The sequence below is a fragment of the Pleurodeles waltl genome, chromosome 4_1 (assembly GCF_031143425.1).
Source record: "Pleurodeles waltl isolate 20211129_DDA chromosome 4_1, aPleWal1.hap1.20221129, whole genome shotgun sequence".
Lineage (NCBI taxonomy): Eukaryota > Metazoa > Chordata > Amphibia > Caudata > Salamandridae > Pleurodeles > Pleurodeles waltl.
The window spans coordinates 208,514,126-208,536,263 of NC_090442.1; positions in this window are offsets into that span (position 1 = coordinate 208,514,126).

The following is a 22,138-nucleotide window of genomic DNA, read 5'->3' on the forward strand; positions in this document are numbered from 1 at the left end:
GACCCCCGGATCATAGCTGTTTGCTGTGACTCGGCTGCAGCTCTGCAGATGCACCTAAGCCACAGTAAACACTTTGGGTTTTGTCAGAGGGACCTGTAAAGCCGGTCCGGCTGTAAAAAAACTGCGCTTTCATCTCTTTCCCCTGCACGCATGCAGGGGACGGAGATGAAATGCTTCAGCAACCACTGAAGCAATGTGAACACGGGAGAGGCCTTGAGGCCCCAGATAGCCCATAAAGCCCTAAAAATAACAGGCTGAAAAATAAAAAAGCAACAGCTCAGCATGAAGGTCAAGGACTTTCACAGTGAGCACTGAAGGTTTGAGTCCAAGAGGACTCGTTTCCATCTTTTTTTTTTTTTATTCAAAATGTTTAAATAAAAAATAAAAGGTGATTTTTGAAAAAATATATATTTTCATTTTTGAATTAAACTAAAATAGTGCAAGTTATAGTTACCTTAGGACACGAGTTAAAGTTACTTGAGGTAACTCTAACCATAAATGGTGACTTTCTATGGTTTCGTACGTTTAAAATGTGAGCCTAACTATAACGTCCTTGTAGCCTGTTTTTTAAAGTGACATTTTATATATATATATATATATATATTTGAAAACAAGTCTGGTAACGTTGTATCACGCGCACTCCAAGCGCGTGCTAGCCCTACCGCGAACCAGACATAACGCGGAACAAAAATATTCAGAACAAATGGTGCATTTTAAATCGCACACCAAGGGCTGCACATCATCCAATACCAGCTGGTAAAATACTCAAAAAACCACTTTTATCGATAAATTCATCGGCTGCTATTTTATTATAAAAGGATTAGATTGCAGGTAAATCAGAACCAGCAAAAATTGGTACAGAAAGCACAAAAATCCAATTTGGTTGGGACAGCGTGTGTGTCTTTTTGAATGGTGAGCACATTGTCGATTTTCTTTTTGTGCTTTCTGTACCAATTTTTGCTGGTTCTGATTTACCTGAAATCTAATCCTTTTATAATAAAATAGCAGCCGATGAATTTATCGATAAAAGTGTTTTTTTTAGTATTTTACCAGCTGGTATTGGATGATGTGCAGCCCTTGGTGTGCGATTTAAAATGCACCATTTGTTCTGAATATATATATAAATATATATATATATATATATATATATATATATATATATATATATATGTAAATATATATATATATATATGTAAATATATTTATATATATATGTACATCTATAAATGAAATATAACATGTATAACTATTTTTTTTAAATATTTCCCAATACACCCCAACATTTTTAATCAGACACCTGCCCCTACTAACAGATACTTAACTATATACTTGGTAAAGGTATGTGTGTTAAAGACCTACGTGGTAAATGCATTTGTGGTAGAGTTATGTGCCTGGTAATGGCATATGCATTAGAAAGACTGTGCGGTAAGTGTAAAGCGTGATAATGACTATGTTGTAAAGATTGTCTCCCACAGAGTCCTAGGCCAACAAAATAGAATTCAGCAAAAAGTCAAAAAGGTACAAAGTTTGGGGGTGACCCTACAGAGATGGTCAGGCAGTTCTTAATTTAAGCCAGTGGTTTCTGGTGCTGGGCACCAGCACTTAATTGTCAACACTGACACTTATGACAGTTGCCACATGGCAGTGTTGGTTGTGCAATTTAGATATGAGTGGAACAACAGTTGTTTACTAATTCAAAATATATTAAAAACAACTGATACCTGCCACCCAAGCCGTTCTTATAGCTTTGAGTGTCTAGAACAATCTGGACTGCCACACTTGTAGGTGTGTGCCTGTTAGTAGTTGTGTAGGTACTGTCATTGGCAGTGGTGGCAATGGGTGGTGCAAGCTACTGTGGCCTCCTCACGAGGGCCCTGGTACTTATCTTTTTACAAATTAGGCACTGGGGCCAGGTCCAACACATGTACATGAATATGAAACAACTTTACAATGTCTTGGCTTGTACGTATCATTTGAATCATATGCTTTAGTTCAATAGTCCAAATACAATAATACAATTAAACACCCAGAATGTAGCGATGTGTTACTTCAAAAGCCAGACCTGGAACATTTTTCCCTTTATCACATGGATCCACCTGATCCAACATGTGCTACCAGAAACTTTTAATATGACCTTGTAGCATATCAAAGTATAAAAAAATTAATTACAGTGTTATGAATAACTTGATAAAAGCTATTTTTACATATGGGGAGGTGATTTGTGGCCCAAATGTAAGATTACACTTGTTTAATTGTATTTCCAATATGAATTGTGTTAGGGAGAATGGTGTGCCAGACTGAGTAAATGGTAGATTGTGATTACTTGGGAAATATAGTGAGTTGTCACAGACATCAGGTAGCATACTTGTGTGAATAGATTGTCATTAGTGAAGAGATCTGATTTACGGAATAGCGGTGGCAGACTTTAGGAGGGGTAAAGTAAAGAGTAAATGAATTATTGGGAGAGAGGGATGGTGTTGGACTTGGCCTTTTCTTTCGGGTCATCCTCAAACTTTTCGCCCTCAAGCTTATGTTATTTAAACTCATTTGTGTTTGTTTTGAGGACTCTGTGCCCTATTTCACTGGCTAGCCGGTACTAAAGTACTTGTGCTCTCTCTCTTAAGCATGGTAAAACTGGCTTACACCCAATTTCCACATTTAATTTACTTGTAGGTCCTTAGTAAAATGGTACTATGTGAATTAAATGGACCACAGGACCTGTGAATTAAATGCTACTAGTACGCCGGCAGCACTGATTGTGCCACTCACTTAAGTAGCCCCTTGAACATTTTTAGGGCTGCCATTGCAACTTGTGTTTGCTGTTTAAAATGCCATTTTGACCGGCAACATAAATGTTTTGCAAGTCCTAAAACTTCCTTTTAAAATATATGTCACCCATAGGGCAGGGCCTAAACAGCCCATAGGGCAGATGTGTAGTGTATTTAAAAATTTGGAAATTAACTTCTCTCTTTTTCTAGTTCTTTTCAGTACTGTGAGACCCACCTCTCCCATAGGATAACATTGGATTACCATTCTACATTTAACAAGTGAAAAGTTTTAACTGAAAGTAAGTATGTCGAGTTCAATGTCTACATAATTGTAATTTAAAACCCTATTTATTGGTAAAGTTGGATTATACCTGACAAATTTAAAAACCGCACTTTCAGAAAGTTGGCATTTTCTTGTCCCAACCATTTGGTGCCATGCTGGGTCACATGACTAGGTGTAGCTGTCGGTTGGTCTTTGTGTACTGTTCCCAGATATGAGACAAATGGGTAATAGGTGTTGGCAGGATGGGCCATCTCTGACTTGATGTGAGGGAGCAGCTGTCACTTATACTTGCACACCCCAAAGGCTAACCTTGATGGAGTGGTGTCTGACAACAGAAGACAGGAGCACCAGTGACAGAGGTCTGAAACTCAGTCAATGAATCTTCTTTCGTCACAATGGATGGCAGTCTGTCAGGCCAAACTATAAATAGGGAGGACAGGGAGACAGATCAGATCCTCCATAACAGAGGAATTACAATCTGTCCACCATACTCTAGATTAGGCCCTTAGTGTCTCCTAGATATTTTTGTGCATACTTCTAATGATGGGACTGAACCTATTTCCTAAACTAGTGTTAGGCATATGTAGGTTATTAGCTATCAGAGCCTTTTAGCATTTCCTTTAATAGTTTATGGACTCATAGCTTTTGTATCTTTAGTCTTTGCTTTTTGGCTGTTGTCCTTTAGCTATGAACATAGAGGATGAATTTACACAAAAGTAGGGATGTTGTTGAGTCCGGTGTTTTTTCTCTGTCACGTTCACCTTAACTAACCCCAGGGCCTAAGTAGAAGGTGGGTGCCTTTACCATTATGAGTAGAATCACATACTAGTGTCATTCATTATAAAACTATTCTCAATGAAAATCATTGATTTGTTGTGACGGGGATTTGTGATTGTTGGGCTGGACTTTGTACCAATTATAAATCCACCTCACAGACATAGTCCATGACCACTGGGCCATCAGAAACTAGACCCTCATACCTGAAAATGAGTCATGCAAAGTTGTTCTTATAGCCACAAGTTGTGCAACAATTCATAAACCACTGCACGTATTCATACAATGCCTTTTTTTAAATAAAGTATGTTAAGACTTCATTCCAGGCCCTCCGGTGGTGTTCCAGGGTTTTCTTAAAATATTATGGCTGTATAGAACTGTTTTTCCTGATAGAAAAAAGCCAATTATTAGGTTTTGTGTTATGCTGAGTGACCTGACCCACTCACACAATCACATAAAGAAGAACTTGCACGCATGCAGAAATTCAACAAGACACTGATGCACAGAAAGTGGCACACACACGTTCATAGACACATACGTCTGCAAAAGTGCTAGTGTACATACACACAGCAACACACAGAAACACAGAAACTGACAAATAATAGAATCACACATTCTGGCTCTATCTTCATTCTACTTGCAGACTTTTACTGTGGCTACTCTGACACTATAGGTAGTGGTGGAGGAATGTTTCATTACCCTTGTGGAATTGGCCACATTTTGTTACTTGTTATTCTTGTAACAGAGAGTTCTGGGAAAAAATGTCCTGCTCCAGAAATCCACATGCGAGAGAGATTTGGCTACCCTTGTACCATTTTCTAATGCAGGTGGTTGTGGGAGGTAAATTTCCAACTCGAGCATCAGCAAAATTAACTTGATTGGCTGTGTGTGCTTGTGCACCACATGGTGTCCTACCTGCTAATTTTCCAGTGCTGCTTGTGCTACTGGTGCTAAATTGCAGCATAAGCAGCGCAACATGCATATTTTCTGTCTGCTGACAGATCTGTTTTGAACCTTGCCGAGTTTTTATAGAACACAGTGGTATTCCATGGAGTGAAACTCTGTGAGTTTCGCCCACTCCTAACAGTAGGGTGCTCAAACATTCACCACATACTTAACCCCATCCGAAAAAAAACTCTCTAGTGCAGGCCACAACCACTAGTGGACACCAGGGAGGGCTTTTAACAGGCAGATTTAAAAAAAAACCAAAGGGAGACACGTAAGATTTTCCGTGTCTCTACCCGCACCCCCCACCCCCATCTGTGATGTCACCACGTCAGGAGGCACGCTGACGTCATATTTGTTTTTCCCATCGGAGCAGGAAGCAGCAGGTACAGCCACTTTCTACTCTGGTGGGGAAAACAAGCTCAAAAGGACCTCCTGAGCTTTCAGGAAGGCCTTGTTTGAAAGGAGAGGCTCTCCACTTTTAAACGTATCCTTTCTGAAAGAGTTTTCTGGTCAGGGATCGCGGCCGCACTTTGATCCAAGGGCAGAACACACCACTAAAGAGCAGGGATTTACTCCTGGGGGTCGTCCCTCATAGGAATGGGCCGGCCCCCCTCTGGGGAATACGTTAGCTTACCTGGGGGGAGGGGGTGCGATCACCCCTTCAGGGGTTAAAAATAAAAATTAAGATAGAAAAAAACTGAAATTAACAGGGGTTTACCATGAGCAGGCTTGACCTCCTGTGGTTTCCCTGGGGGCCACAATCTACACAAAGCTATAAAAAAACAGTGATCTCTGAAGTTTGTGGATCCCTGTATATTGCTGTAGTTTACGTCACAGAAATGCAAGGGAAAACACTGTTTTTATTCAATGTTTTACCTTTGCAGGGTCATTCTGGATAAAAAAACTTTGGGTAAGCCCCACAAGAGATATCTCCCTGCACTCCCCATGATGCCTACTTATCAGAAATATCTGGGTTTGATAGGTTTCTCTAAATGGTTCCCAATCCCAGGACTAATTAGTACACGCACCGTAGTCATCATTATCACCACAATACATTTTGGCCCTTCCCTGTCGTGGGCACTTGGCCTACCTACACAAGTGAGGTACCATTTTTATCGGGAGACTTGGGGGAATGCTGGGTGAAAGTAAATTTGTGGTTCCCCCAGATTCCATAACTTTCTAGAGCCGAAATGTGAGGAGAATTTGTTTTTTAAACATAGTTGAAGTTTGCAAACGATTCTGGGTGGCAGAACCTGGTGATAGCCCCACAAGTCACCACATTCTTGATCTCCCTATGTGTCTAATTTTAAAAAATGTATAGGTTTGCTAGGTTTCCCTAGGTGCAGGCTGAGCTAGAGCACAAAATCCACAGCTAGGCACTCTGCGAAAAACAAATCTATTTCCAGTGGAAAACTGTGATGTGTCCACGTTGCGTTTTGGGGTGTTTCCTGGCACAGGCACTGGGCCTACCCATACATGTAAGGTACCATTTTAATTGGAGGACTTCCGGGAACACTAGGTAGAAGGAAGTTTGTGACTTCCCTCAGATTCCAGAGCTTTCCATCACCAAAATGTGAAGAAAAAGTGTTTTTTAGCAAAATTGTGAGGTTTGCAAAGGATTCTGGGTGACAGAACCTGGTAAGAGTCCCACAACTCACCCCATCCTGGATTGCCCCTGGTGTCTAGTTCTCATAAAAGTACAGGTTTGATAGGTTTCCCTAAGTGCCGGCTGAGTTCTAGCTCAAAATCCAAAGCTAGGCACTTTGCAAAAAATGTGTTGGTTTCAGTGTGAAAATGTGATGTATTCACTTTGTGTTTTGGAGAGTTTTCTGTTGCGGGCACTAAGCCTACCCACACAAGTGAAGTTCCATTTTAATTGGAAAACTTGGGGAATCGCTGGGTGGAAGGAAGTTTGCGGGTCCGCTCAGATTGTAGAACTTTCTCTCACCTAAATGTGAGGAAAATGTGTTTTTAGCCGTATTGTGAGATTTGCAAAGGATCCTGAGTGACAGAACTTGGTGAGAGCCCCACAAGTCACCCCATCCTGGATTCCCCTAGGTGTCTAGTTTTCACAAATGTACATGTTTGCTAGGTTCCTCTAAGTGCCGGCTGAGCAAAAGCCCAAAATCCACAGCTAGGCACTTTGCAAAAAAAGCATCATTTTTCAGTGTCAAAATGTGATGTATCCACATTGCGCTTTGGGGCATTTCCTGCCGCAGGCACTAGGCTTACTCACACAAGTGAGGTACTGTTTTAATCAGGAGACTTGGGGAAATGCTATGTGGAAGGAAGTTTGTAGCTTCCCTCAGATTCCAGAACTTTCCATCACTGAAACGTGAGGAAAAAGTGTTTTTAGTCAAATCTTAAGGTTTGCAAAGGATTCTGAGTAAAAGAACCTGGTGAAAGCCCCACAAGTCATCCCATCCTAAATTTCCTTAGGTGTCTAGTTTTCAAAAAGGTACAGGTGTGCTAGCCTTCCCTAAGTGTTGGCTAAGCTACAGCCCAAAATCTACAGCTAGGCACTTTGCAAAAAAAACGCCCGTTTTCAGTGTGAAAATGTGATGTGTCCACATTGCGTTTTGGGGCGTTTCCTGCTGTGCGCACTAGGCCCACACACACAAGTGAGTTATCATTTTAATTGGCAGACTTGGGGGAATACTGGGTGGAAGGAAGTTTGTGGCTCGCCTTAGATTCCACAACTTTCCATCACCGTAATGTGCGAAAAAAGTGTTTTTTAGGCAAAATTTTGAGGTTTGCGAAGGATTCTGAGTGACAAAACCTGGTGAGAGCCCTGCAAGTCACCCCATCACGGATTCCCCTAGGCATCTAGTTTTCTAAAATGTACAAGATTGCTAGTTTTCTCTAGGTGCAGTTTGAGCTAGAGCTCAAAATCCACAGCTAGGCACTTTGCCGCAAACGCATCAGTTTCCAGTGGAATAGTGTGATATGTACATGTTGCGTTTTGAGGTATTTCCTGTAGCGGGCACTAGGCCTACACACAAAAGTGAGGTACCATTTTAATCTGGAGACTTAGTGGAATGCTAGATATATGGAAATTTGTGTTTGGAAAGGATTCTGGGTTGCAGAACCCAGAGAGAGACCCATAAATTACCTTATCCTGGATTGCACTAGGTGTCTAGTTTTCACAAATGTACAGGTTTGCTAGGTTTCCCTAAGTCCTGCCCTTGAGGTTAACTAGGGCCTACCTTAGGGGTGACTGATTTGTAGAAAAAGGAAGTTTAAGGGTTGGCAAGTACCTTTAAATGCCAAGTCGAAGTGGCAGTAAAACTGCACACACAGGCCTTGCAATGGCTGGCCTGAGACATGGTTAAGGGGCCACTTATGTCAGTGGCACAATCAGTGCGGCTGGGCCACTAGTAGCATTCAATCTACAGGTTCTGTGCACATGTAGTGCACTTTACTAGGGACTTAAAAGTAGATCAAATATGCCAATTGGGTATGAGCCAATGTTACCATGTTTTAGGGAGAGACCATATGCACTTTAGCACTGATTAGCAGTGGTAAAGTGCGCAGAGTCCTAAAGACAGCAAAAATGAGGTCAGAAAAAGAGAAGGGAGAAGGCAAAAAGTCTGGGGGTGACCCTGGATAGAGGCCATTTCCACAACTCTCTATACAATTAAAACCCATTGAAATGTGCAGCTGATTTATTGGGTCCGGGTACCTTGGGTTCATGATGAACTCACAAGACCTATATATCCCCACAACCAGAAGGGTCCAGCAGACGTAACAGCTTTCAAAAATCTGCCACAGCTGGAAAATGTTTTTTTTCAACTGCTACTTTCTATAATTTGAAGGATTTACATAAATGACCCTGTGCTGAATTCAAAATGATTTCTACTTTTCCACTGCCTGGGATCCACCATTTGTTTCACACCCATTTCTTTCACTAACTGGGAGGAGGCTGAAAGTACAAAAATAGTAAAAATGGGGTAAGTCCCAGTAAAATGGCAAACTGAGTTGAAACATTTGGTTTTCTGATTCAAGTCTTGCTGTTTCTGAAAGCTGGGAAAATTGTGATTTTAGCCCTGCAAACCCTTCCTTGAGCCCATTTTCATGGAAAAAACTGGTGTTTTCTTCTGCTGCACCTTTTTCACATTTTCCCCCCAAAAAACAATTTTAGCTGTATTTTAGCTAATTTCTCGGTCTCCTCCAGGGAAACCCACAAACTCTGGCTACCTTTAGAATCCCAAGGATGCTGGGAAAAAAGGATGCAAATTGGCACGGAGAGCTTATGTGGACAAAGAATGTCAAAATATTAAGAGGCTGCACTCTGACACAATTCACATATCACTGACAAATTGTGACACTACTGTCCTGATACTACTAACTTTGATACTCTTGGAACAGTACCATTGAAGTGTGCATTCACTCAGGGCACAACTGTGCTCCTGTTTAATGCAATTGAACTATCTATAGGTCATATAATTAGGTTGAAGGTTATATGCCTGGGTTTAGAGCTTCACTCCACTGGCAGAGTTTGTGGAATTCGGGCACTCTGCGCTACGCAAAATAGTGCTGAGTTACTGAATTTCGCTCTCTGGCGTGGAGCGGAGTTAGTTCGCGCTCGTAAGATTGGATTTTGGTGCTCTTTCATAAGCGCAACGATTCTCCTGGGCCACTAGCAAGCTCGCGCAAGACCTCGTGTTCTCCCCCGTCGCTTCCAGCCACGCCAGTGGCCAAAACGGGCTGCTCGCAAGTGCAAACTCACTTCTGAAGTAGATTTTCTAATCCAGAGCTACTAAATCTCGTCAAAAAGAAAACAGCTTTTTTGATTAGATTTTCTTCTCCAATGCGATTTGTTCTTCAGATTGCGAAGCCTTTTTTTTCAAACAGGAAGGAGGTGTGTATTAGAGACTCAAACTTCCTGCTCCTGTCCTACAGACTCCTCCCAGTACTCTGTCCATCCACTGGACACTTTTCACTTGGATTCCGAGGAGGAAGGATCATTTTCTTTGTTTTCTGGATATACTTTTGGATTTAAGGAGTTTGTTTTTATGAAATCATCACACAAGTAAGTTCTAAAACTATATTAAATAAGGGTGGTGTTTTTTGTTTGCTTGGGCATGCACAGTATTTCTTTGTACTTTAATTTGATTCAAAACTGTATAGTAGTGGTGGGTGGCCTGGAGTTTAAGTATGGGCCTAGTTATTATTTGCTTTGCATCTCATATATTTTTCATCTTTTGTAAAGGAAAAGCGTTGCACAGTTCAGTACCTTTTCTACATGTTTCCGTTTGCAATATTATCTTAGTATGTGTCCTAGATTTCCAATGGGCCATTAAGTCAGTCATCCCAGGCCAGTACTAATAGTCATCAGTGCTTGAAATAAATGTTTTAGTGGTATATGTTTTTAAAACTTTGTTTAGGGCAGGGATGGCACTGGATTAATTTAAATTTAAAATGTTGGCTATTGTTTGCATTTCATTTTTGTACAAAAAGTTTATCTATTGTGAGGTAATAATATTTGAAGGCATAGGAGGATGGAGTTTGATGATGTGGCTGGCTGGCAGCCATTTTTTCCATCCAGCCAGTGTCCTTTGCCATAGACGTGCATATGTTCTTTGTTTACCATGCCACCTTGCTCTTTGTTGTTGTTGTTTGGCCATGAAGCTGGCAGGCATTTTGTGCATGCAACCAATGTCTCTTTGCTATAGGCTTGCATGTATTATTTGTTTGCCATGCCTCCTTGCTACTTGTTGTTGTTTCACCATGTGGCTGGCTGGCAGCCATTTTGTCCATGCAGCCAGTGTCCCTTGCCATAGGCTTGCATGTGTTCTTTGTTCTCCATGCTTCTTCCTTGCTCCTTCTTGTTGTTGTTTGACCATGAGGCTGGCTGGCAGATATTTTGTCCATCCAGCCATTGCCCTTTGGCATGGGCTTGCATGTGTTCTTTGTTTGCCATGCCTCCTTGCTCCTTGTTGTTGTTGTTTGATCATGTGGGTGGCTGGCAGCCATTTTGTCCATGCAGATAAGGTCCCTTGTAATAGGCTTGCATTTGTTCTTTGCTTCCTCCTTGCTCATTGTTGTATGACCATGTGGCTGGCTGGCAGATATTTTGTCCATCCAGCCAGTGTCCTTTGCCATAGGCGTGCATGTGTCCCTTGTTTGTCATGACTCCTTGCTCCTTGTTGTTGTTTGTTTTACCATGTGGCTGGCAGGCATTCTGTGCATGCAGCCAGTGTCCCTTTGCCATAGGTTTGCATGTGTTATTTGTTTACCATGCCGCCTTTCTCCTTTGTTGTTGTTGTTTGACCATGTGGCTGGCAGACATTTTGTGCATGCAGTCAGTGTCCCTTTGCCGTAGTCTTGCATGTGTTCTTTGTTTGCCATGCCTCCTTGCTCCTTGTTGTTGTTGTTTGATCATATGGCTGGCTGGTAGCCACTTTCTCCATGCAGCCACTGTCACTTGTGATAGGCATGCGTGTGCTCTCTGTCCTCCATGTTTCCTCCTTGCAACTTGTTGTTGTTTGACCATGTGGCTGGTTGGCAGCCATTTTGTCCATCTAGCCAGTATCCTTTGCCATAGGCGTGCATGTGTTATTTCTTTGTCATGCCTCCTTGCTCCTTGTTGTTTGACCATGTGGCTGGCAGCCATTTCGTGCATGCAGCCAGTGTCCCTTTGCCAGAGGCTTGCATGTGTTCTTTGTTTGTCATTCCTCATTGCACCTTGTTGTTGTTTGACCATGTGGCTGGATGGCAGCCATTTTGTCCATACACACAATGTCCCTTACCATAGGCTTTCATGTGTTCTTTGTTCTCCATGCTTCCTCCTCACTCTTTGTTGTTGTTGTTTGACCATGTGTCTAGCTGGCAGCCATTTTGTCCATCCAGCCAGTGTCCTTTGCTGTAGACTTGCATGTGTTCTTTGTTTGCCATGCCTCCTTGCTCCTTGTTGTTGATGTTTGACCATGTGACTGGCAGACATTTTGCGCATGCAGCCAGTGTCCCTTTACCATCGGCTTGCATGTGTTCTTTGTTTGCCATGCCTCCTTGCTTCTTGTTGTTTTTGTTTGACCACGTGGCTGGCTGGCAGCCACTTTGCGCATCCAGCCAATGTCCTTTGCCATAGGCTTGCTTGTATTCTTTGTTTGCCATGCCTCCTTGCTCCTTTTTGTTGTGTGTGCATCTGAGTGCCACTGCCAACCTACAGCAAGTTAATATGGTCCCAAAGAAAGGTGCTCCCCAAAAAGTGGCCAGTGAGAAGAAGCACCTTTCCACCATTGGCGTTGCCAACCCCAACCTTTTTCGGGAGACGTGTGCCTGCTGCCACACCTGCCTCCGGGTTGGAACCTTGGAGCACTCCTGTATCAACAAGAGCACCACCCCAACCCATGACGGTATCTGTCAGTGAGGCAGTCACTGCAATCATGACAACCCCAACGAGGAGTTATGGTGAACTGGATTTGTCCCTTTCACAATCTAGTACCCAATCAGTTCAGGAAATAGAGCAAAGTACACAACAGCCGCAGCCAGATCTTCCTGGAGTTGGAGCAGAACAGGAGGCCGAGCTTTCTGTCAAGCAAGAATCGCCTCTTTTAGAATCAAGGGCTCTCAGATCTCCAGCAAGAAAAAGGAAAGGTAATACTCCACTGTCTTCTCCAAGCCCCACTTCTAATGATGATGATAGGGACATGAAGTGGACCCCGTCAGAGTCCAGGAGATGCCAGAAGAGGCAAGGGAAAATAAAAGTTCCAAAATGCCTTAGAATTATGGAGGGGGATGATGAGGAGGATGTTGTCCACGCCAAGGTCACTGTAGAAGCTGGCACAGAGGAGTCCGACATTATTATCCAACCTGCTCCGAGGGATGTGGCACAGGCAGCACCGCCAGCTCCCATATTTGTAAGACCCCAGCAGTGACCTGCACCAACCCCTATCTCAGTACAAGTATGCACTGCAGAGATGCAATTGACATACCCACAACCACCTGCATCCAGTCCTTCTTCAGGCATTGGCAGTGGCCCAATAAGAAAGTTCTCTTCCACAGTTTGGGACTTTTTTACAATTTGCAAACAGGAGGAGAACATTGCAAAATGCTCCATTTTCCACACAAGTGTTTGTCGAGGTAAGCCTGTTTCACATTATGGTACTGGAGGCCAGACGACTCGTATGAAAAATCATCATGCAATCCGGTGTGAGTAGCACCTTAAACAAAAGGCTCAATGTGGTTGCAGTGAAGGTGAGGCGAGCCAGGAAACATCAGCTACACCTGGACAAATCACAGTGGAAGGTGAGGAAGAAGAGGGTGACATAATCTTCATACAAAGCAGCCCTGTCCCCAGCAGTGCGCCATAATCACCCACCTCATCAACTTCACAATGGCACTGGAAGACTCAGAGTCAGATGGATACACCACAGCATATGGTGACTCCAGTACTACAATGTGCATTAAGTCTACCACCACCTACATCTGAAAAGTCAGTGGCCCCACAAAGGAGAAGAAAATCCTGGCTACGATTAAGAACATGTTCAGGCAGGAGGGGCCATATGACTGCAACTACCCAACAGCACATTTGTACAATGGCAAGCTGGAAAAAGTGTTAGCTCTGGACCTCCGCCCTTTTTCTTTTGTGGAAGAAGTGGGATTCTTAGAGTTTTTGGCAGCCCTCTGCCTGAAATGAAAGGTTCCAAGCTGGACCTATTTTGCCAGAGTTGCTGTTCCAGCACTGCATCATGATGTGCTGCAATGTATTGGACAAGCTTTGCAGCAAAGTGTTGTCCACACTATCCACCTGATGAAAGACATGTGGACCAGTTGTCCGGTGAATGATTACATGTGCATCACTGCACACTTGATCTCTATTCTGGGGGTAAAACAAAAGCTATCTACAGGTCTTGGCCCTGAAGAAATTTTTAAGAGGGTTTAGGGCATGCTACAATAGCCATGTTCACCATGGAAAAGTCACACACAGCTGCAAAAATCTTGGAGGAATTTAATAGCAAGATGTCCGAGTGTCTGCGACCCAGAGGTCTTCCAGTTGGATTTGTTGCCACAAACAATGGCTATAACACAGTGAAGGCCATGGCAGACAGTGGCTATTTCAGTGTTTGGCGCAAGGCATCAACCTGGTTGTGCAAGACTTTCTTAAAAAAGAAGATATATTCAGCAACACACTTACCACCTGTAGACGCATCTGCAACCATTTCAGCCATTCTTTCAAAGCCTGGAAACAGTTGCGGATTATTCAGTGTCATGACAGAGTACCAGTTAAGACCCTGATACAGGAGGTGCCAACACGTTGGAACACAACCTATTATATGTTGCAACGTCTGTTTGAGCAGTACAAACAGATCAATGAATATGTCATTGAAAGAAGAGCTGATACAATTAGAAAAGCTATGACCATGGATGCGGACAAATGGGGCCTAGTTAAATGCCTCAAAGAGATGCTGCTTCCTTTAGAGGTTTTCTTGCAGGAAGTTAGCAAGGAGGACAATACAATGGGCCAAGCTATTCCATTATTGCATCTGCTACAGGAGCAGCTAAAGAACATGTCTGAAAGGTTTGCATTCGGTGGTGAAAACAAAAATCCAGAAGCGCATGTCTTGGTTACTAGCCTAAGCGATTGCTTGACTTGTAATGCAAGGCTGCAAAATGACATAATCTCATCCAAAGACCAAATCTGCGGCAGCCTACTTGATCCATGCTACAAAAAAATTCTTCCCACTATCATTCTTTTTTCTGAAGGGGATGTTTCACAATACATGAGATGGATTGTTGAGCAAGCAGGAGAACTGGAAGAAGAATGGCTGGAACTTAGAGTCCTACTCCGCAGTTCTGGGGTGCTGCCTTCGACATCCAGAGAGGGCAATCTTGTCTCACATCCACCAACCCAACCAACAAGAAAACCAACAGCAACAGAAGAATCAAACCCAACCTCTGCCTTGGCTTGGTTTCAAGTGGCAGGTTTTAAGTCCAGTGCAGAGGCAAAGGAAAAAGCGGTTGAGCAGGTGGCTGCACCAGTAACCATTTAGAGGATGTTCCAGGAGTATGTGGATGACCCAAAAGAGGTGTATGTGGATCACAACCCATTGTTGTATTGTTATGGGAAGATGTCCCAATGGCCAGAGCTCAGTAGGCTGGCAATAAAGTTTCTGGCTTGTCCTGTAGCCAGCAGGTCTGCTTAAAGTGTGTTCAGTGCAGCTGGTGCAGTTGTTACAGTAAGATTGACCAGTCTCTCTCCTCAAAACGTGGAGAGATGGACCATGATCAAAATGAACCAGCATTTCATACCACCTGATTATACCATTCCTGAAACACCACAGGAGGAGGAAGAGGCTGATTGGTCTAAATCAAGTGTGTTAGCTGACCAACTTCTGGGTGAACTACCAGAGTTTGAGGACAAAGTCTATTTCCCGGACTGAGTATGCCAGTTCCACCACAGAACTTTTTCATTATTTCTCGATCAGCTTCTTTTTCTCTTTCTTTGTTTAAACAAAATGCTAGTGCAACATTATGTTTGTGTTGGATTTATGCTGCACCACGATTGATTTTATAGTCACATACAAGCCCGGAACGTTGGAGATGCTGCCTGCCTTCCTCACATGCCATCACCTATCTCATACATCACCTAGCAGGGCTGCCCTAGAAAATCATTGATTAAAAGACTGCGAGTGTCAATGTCTAATTCCAATGTGTGGATACCATCAAAGAGGAAGTATTTTCTTCAACCACTGTGCTTGGATTAGAAGAGGTAACTAAGTAATTATTGTACCAAACAGTGGTGATATGTTGATTGATTGTGATTGTGGATTTGTGAGTGATAACGGATGTGGTGGCTGACAGTGAGGTAGCGAGTTCAACAAAACTGTAAACTTGTTTCTGATGATTTGCAATGTTTAGGGGCTGATGGGTGATCACTTTTTCTTCAAAGTGAATGGCCTTTCAAAAGTAGTGAACTTTTCTTGCAGGGTCTACTCCTTTATTCTGGTTCCTCGCAACAAACAAGCCACTTTACTTACAAAACACAAATCTGCACAAAAAAATACAAGTTCAGTTTCTCTATTTGTTCTTCAACAGTAGTGTACTTCACAAGTCTACCTGGCTCGGGTTGGGACTGGGACACAGTTACTCTGAATCTGGAGGAAGAAGATGATAGGACTCAGGGGGGTACTACCTCACCAGTTAGAAAGGAGAAAGTTTTCGACTTCAAAGATGATCCATTATGAAGGTAAAGACTCTGAGGCCTAGTACTCACTCAGCTCAGTGAACTGAAGAGAGGTGCGTTGATTTGGAAATGCTGTATGTGGTTGGTGCATTGCTATCTCAAACATGAAACTCCTCTTATGTTCTTGCATGCCTCTGAGTCTTCTTGGTACACTGTTCAGTCCTCCTGACTCCTCATGAAGATTACCTTGTTTTATTTTGTTCTTTTCCTTTACTCTATAATACAGCTACTGTTTTTTTCAATACACAGGCCTTATCTTAGTCCTCTCCTGCACAAACAAAAATTGCAAACCTCAAGACTCCAGCTTTCCTACCAGACAGGTTCAGACAGGCACCACAGTGATGGACATTCCAAGAAGAATGGTGATGCATCACCAAATTTGGCATTACAGTATAATTCTCCATTTAAAAATCATAATTTTTGGCACTTGGTGGGTTATATTCAATCTTCTATATTTCAAAACTAGAAGACAGACACCTAAGATATACTATCTGGGATCTCTCTGGGACAGAAGGTCTGTTTACAATGAAATTACTGAACTGTCTCATACTTCCTTACTTATCCCTTTGTTTCCTTCCACAACAGATTGATGATGGTATGTTGCTCAGCTGTCCGACGAATATGGTTGTGGTTTCTTTTGTGATGTGTTTGTCTTTGTCACACCTTTTCCCAAATCTCTTTTCCCATCCTTTCATTGAGCCCCTAACCCTCTTCCCCTGGGTTGTGTGACTTATTGAGGTGTGACCTAATGTTACACCATAAATGAATCACACATTTGCTGCGGCAGATTTAGTGAAAGCAAGTAAGCAAAACCAACTCACTGCATGACCTTCTACCTTCTATTATCTGGGCAATATTCCATACCGGCCCCAACAACACCTTCATTCATGCCTTGCGTGTATGTTCCAAAAATGCTTAACCTGGTCCAAACACTCTTGAGTCTGAGCCCACATCTGACTCCATTATCTCATTTCCTAAGTTTAGTTCTATTATACTACAGCTCTCCACCGTTGCTTAGAAGGAATTGATATTCCTATACTTTCTTATCATATCAGGTCTTCTTCTTTGCTGTGTGTCAATACTGCCATTGTGGTAGTCAGGTCTCAGTCTTCCTACAGTTATGATATATGATGATAACACACTAATGCTCTATTTTCTTTCAATCAAGTTGACAGTGATGGATAACCCTTTGATTATTCATGTATTTGGAGTTTGCATAGGTGGAAGCGCCACTTTTTGTAAAGTTCTGTATTCCCTATTAGTGTGCTAGCCTGATACTACTACTACCTACCTACCACCCCCTTAAGATGCCATCTTGGGAAAACCCTTCAGTAAGAAGAAGACTCCCTCACTTCATCTATTCAGGTAGGAGAAGTACTACGGATTGAAGTAAACTTGTTTATTTAGTATATGACTCCAATGAAGAAGATGTTGTCTGTGTGTACTGGTTTTTTGTAGGAAAAATAGGCATGGGCAATCATCTCCGAGTGGTCAATAACAGTTGCAGGTGACAATAGAGCAAGCGTCTAAGTAAATTACATTCACTTTTTTTTAGCAGATTAAAAATAACAGACTAACCTAAAAGACAGCAGTTCAAACTAAAAGTCTAAAAAACCAAAATAAAGATTTGAGACGCAAATGAAGTAAAAATATAGGCCCTCATTATGACATTGGCAGTAAATCCCGCTTACCGCCATGGTGACGGTCGTCAACATACTTCTGCGGTGGCGGATATCCGTTTGCCTTATTATGACACACACACACCAATTTGACAGAATACTGCCATGTACACAAATCCGCCAGCCCAAAGGTCAGTGCTAAAGTGGCGGTATCAACACCCATACAGTTACACCAACAAAACAATGCCCACCACATCATGACCCACGAATCACCACGGCAGACATTCAATGGCGGCAAACCATTGGCGGTACACACCGGTGCGCTCAAAATGGACAGCCAAATACTAAATTACACAACATTGGCCAATACTAAATGCACACACCTGACACTCATACACACCACACCCACCCCCCACAGCACTATGAAACACACACACACATCACTCACAACCCTTTACAAATACAAATTATTGCCACCAGACTGGCATCAAGACCACTGTTACAACTAGACACACACACCCATACATCCCTCACACACCCCACTTCGCACACCCAACCACAGTACCCAACACCCACACACTTACACACACCACACAACACCCATGCCCCACAAAGGCACCCCTGTTTCACAGATGAGGAGTTGCGGGTCATGGTGAAGAAAATAGTCAGGGTAGAGCCACAGCTGTTTGGGGCACAGGTTCAGCAAACACCCATTGCAAGGAAGATGGAGCTATGGCAGAGAATCGTAGACAGGGTGGACAGCGTGGGACAGCATCTATGTACAAGGGACGACATCGGGTATAGGTGGCTGCAAGGCACGAGCTCGACATACAGAGGACTGGCGGTGGACCCCTAACTCCTTCCCCACAGCTCACAGCATGGGAGGAGCAAGTCGTGGCATTACTGCATCCTGAGGGACTCACTCCATCCCACACACTGCACCTACACATATGACTAACCCCAATGCCAAGCCCTGCATGCTATACCAATGCATGGACAGCCCTCCCAGCCCTGCATGGATGCCTATCACAAAAGCATGCACAGCACATTGGAACTAACATTCCCACAATATATCACCATACACAAACAAAGGTAGCAGGGCAACAGCAACGATAAAGGGGAAGCTAGGGATGTACAATATGTCACCGACATGAAGCATAATACATCACTTACATCCCCACAGGTGCCCCAGCCAATCTCAGCGGAGAGGAGGTGCAATGACTAACAATTCCCTCAACAAAAGATGCCCACTGTGATGAAAGTAACTCTGGACTTCAGGATCTGGATGAACTACCTGGCCCATCAGGGACCACTGGTGATTCGGTCACCCCATCCCACTCCCAGTCTACCACAGAGCCTCCGCCATCAGTATCCAACACCACAGAACCCACCCAGCATACAAACACCTTTGTCCCCAGTACAGGTCAATCAGCAGTGTGCCCACTTGTACAGGGACCCCTGTCCACACCTCACACCCAAGACAATCAGGGACCTAGGCTCAGTGGCAATGGACACACCGTTGAGGGGACAGAGGCACAGGGCAACATGGACACTGGGAGGACTGCTGTGCGCCAGGGGAAGGACGGGCTCAGGGAATAGACTCTCCAGGAGGCACTCACCATTGTCCTGGGGGCCTACCAAAATCCCGGGACACGATGGTCCATATCCATAACAACATGCAGAAAAACATGCGGCTGCAGGAGGAACATCATCTGGAGATCAAGGAGGACTTGCGGGCTCTCAACACCACCGTGATCTCCATAGCAGGGGTTCTGGCAGACATGGCCAACATCATGAGGGAATGGACAGCACACCAGCGGGCCCTACCACTAGCCAGTCTATTGACTAGCCCTCCACTTCCGCTGCAGCTAGTGAGCAGGAGGCCCCGCCCTCACCCCTCCCCCTGCAGAAGGTGAACCACCCCGCAAATGTTCCCTGCGACCCAGACAGAAGCCAGAGACACTTGCCAAGACCAAGACCACTGCCCAGAAATTAGACTCTCCTGATTGTCCCCCTTGTGGCCCACTTTGTCCACTTTGAACTGCCTTTCTATGGCCACTTGGACACTGGACCAATGCTACAAACAGACTGGAACAATACCTGGACTTTCCTCTACCATCACCCTATTCCATTGTACCTTTCCCTCAATTATTTGCACTACAATAAACACCCTTGAACACAATTTGAGTGAACACGTTTTATGTGTTGAAAATGTGGATTTTTGTGAACCGTCACATCTAGTGCAAATTATCTGAAAACAGTGAAAGCATACAAATAATGACCTGTAGCTGTCTGAAGTAAACACATCAGGACACTGTTGTCATATCACCAACATCTGTAAAAGGACAAGCCATAGGTGACAGTAAGTTGAGATGCAAAGGACGTGAATGCCTTCATGCTACAGCCACACAGAAAACATCAATAGTAGAGTACTGGTTAGTTGCACTGTCTCACCTGTGTGCCATCGGAAGTATTGACATACAACTGATGTTCTGTTGTCCACATCCTCATCCTCATCCTCTGCCTCCTCATCCTCACTGTCCTCAGGGTGCACTGCTGCCACAGAAAAGGCACATGTCATCTGAGGGTTAGGTTGTGCAACATGCAGCATGCCACTACTATCTGGCAGACCTTCTCAGGTGAGTAGCACAGGGATCCACCTATCAGATGCATGCATCTGAACCTGGCCTTCAGGAGGCCGAATGTTCTCTCAATTATTCTCCTGGTTCGCCCATGTGCATCATTATAACGGTTCTCAGCCCCTGTCCTGGCATTACTCACAGGGGTCAGGAGCCACGACAGGTTTGGGTAGCCAGAGTCACCTGCAAATATTGAGGAACAAAATGTAGCCTTACACAATCCTATGGGGATAACACTTGAAGGCATACACTGACGTACAGTGGATGGGGACTCTGGCTCACCTATTAGCCACACCCTGTGCCTCTGTAGTTGGGCCATCACATTTGGGATGCTGCTATTCCTCAGAATGAAGGCGTCATGCACCGACCCTGGATTCTTGGCAGTGACGTGGGAGATGTACGGGTCCACCAGGCACACCATTTGCACATTCAGTGAGTGAAAACTCTGGCAATTCCTGAACACCTGTTCATTCTGGCGGGGGGACAAACGCAATGTGTGTACCGTCAATCGCCCCAATAATATTGGGTATATGTCCCATTGCATAGAATCCAGCCTTCACAGTGGCCAAATCTTCCACCTGGGGGAAAGAAATGTAGCTTCACATGTGTTTCACCAGGGCAGACAATACCCTTGGCAGCACAATTGAGAACATTGGCTGTGACTTTCCTGCTGCTAAGCCCTCTGTCACTTGGAAAGAGCCAGTTGCTAGGAAATGGAGCACAAATAGAACCTGCACAAGAGGGGGGATCCCAGTGGGATGACGGATAGCTGACATCAGGTCAGGCTCCAATTATGCACACAGCTCTATGATTGTGGCCCTGTCCAGTCTATAGGTGAGTATAATGTTCCTGTCCTCTAGTGTAGCCAAGTCCACATGAGGTCTGTACATGGGGGTTTTTCTCCTCCTCCTATTAATCTGCAGTGGTAGGTATCTAAGGGACACAAGAGTGGGTAGGCTGTCAAAATTTGAACAATGGAACCACCACCTCAGTGTGCATACAGCATTAATGCGATGGGACAGTGGGAATGTCAATGTATGTGCAATTTTCGGCAATGACGCAGTTATGGAAGATCTGTATGTAGTCCACCACTATGAAATGGCGACCGCCTGTCCTGTACCTAGGGAAAGGTGGAAGTGAGGTAACTCCGCCAACGTTGGGCGCCGTTTAGGAGCGTGTTCTTCCACGGCCGTGCAATTCCTCATTGGCTAATATGGGTCCCTATGGAGTACAGTGGCCAATGGAGATCAGCTTTGGCTGTGACGGTGTACACTGCCGTGGACGTGACCGCCATTTTCTGCCTATACCCTCACTTGATTCCTGACTTTCCACAAGAGAACACCTACACTGCGGGTGCTGCTGTGACCTGTGTCTGGAACCTACCATGGCCTGTTTGACTGGGGAAAGGGCTCCTGCCTTCACTTCGGAGGATTTGCAGCGCTTGGCGGATGGGGTCCTACCCAAGTATAGACAGTCGTATGGGCCTCCAGACCAACAGATAAGTACACCTTGGGCCCGATGCATGTGGGAAGGTTGCATGGATATGTGTGTGCAGGCATCGTGTCATTTGGGGGGATGTCTGTAGGTAGTGTATATGGTAGGTGCCGGGCAATGTGTGTGCCAATGGATTTGGAAACGGGATTTGTGCGCCATATCTGTGACAGGCTGGATTGTATGTGTAATGGTGTCATCCTGTCTGCATTGCCTCTGCAGGTTACCACCCATCAAAAGAAGTGATTGTGGATTGACATTGCCAAGGACGTGCGAACCCTGGGGGTCTACATCAGGCGGAGCACCCACTGCAGGAAACGGTGGGAGGACCTGAGACGCTGGGCACTGACGACCGCAGAGGCCCAACTGGGGATGGCCTCCCAACAAGGAAGGTGTACCCTTCGGAATATGACCCCCCTGATGGCCCG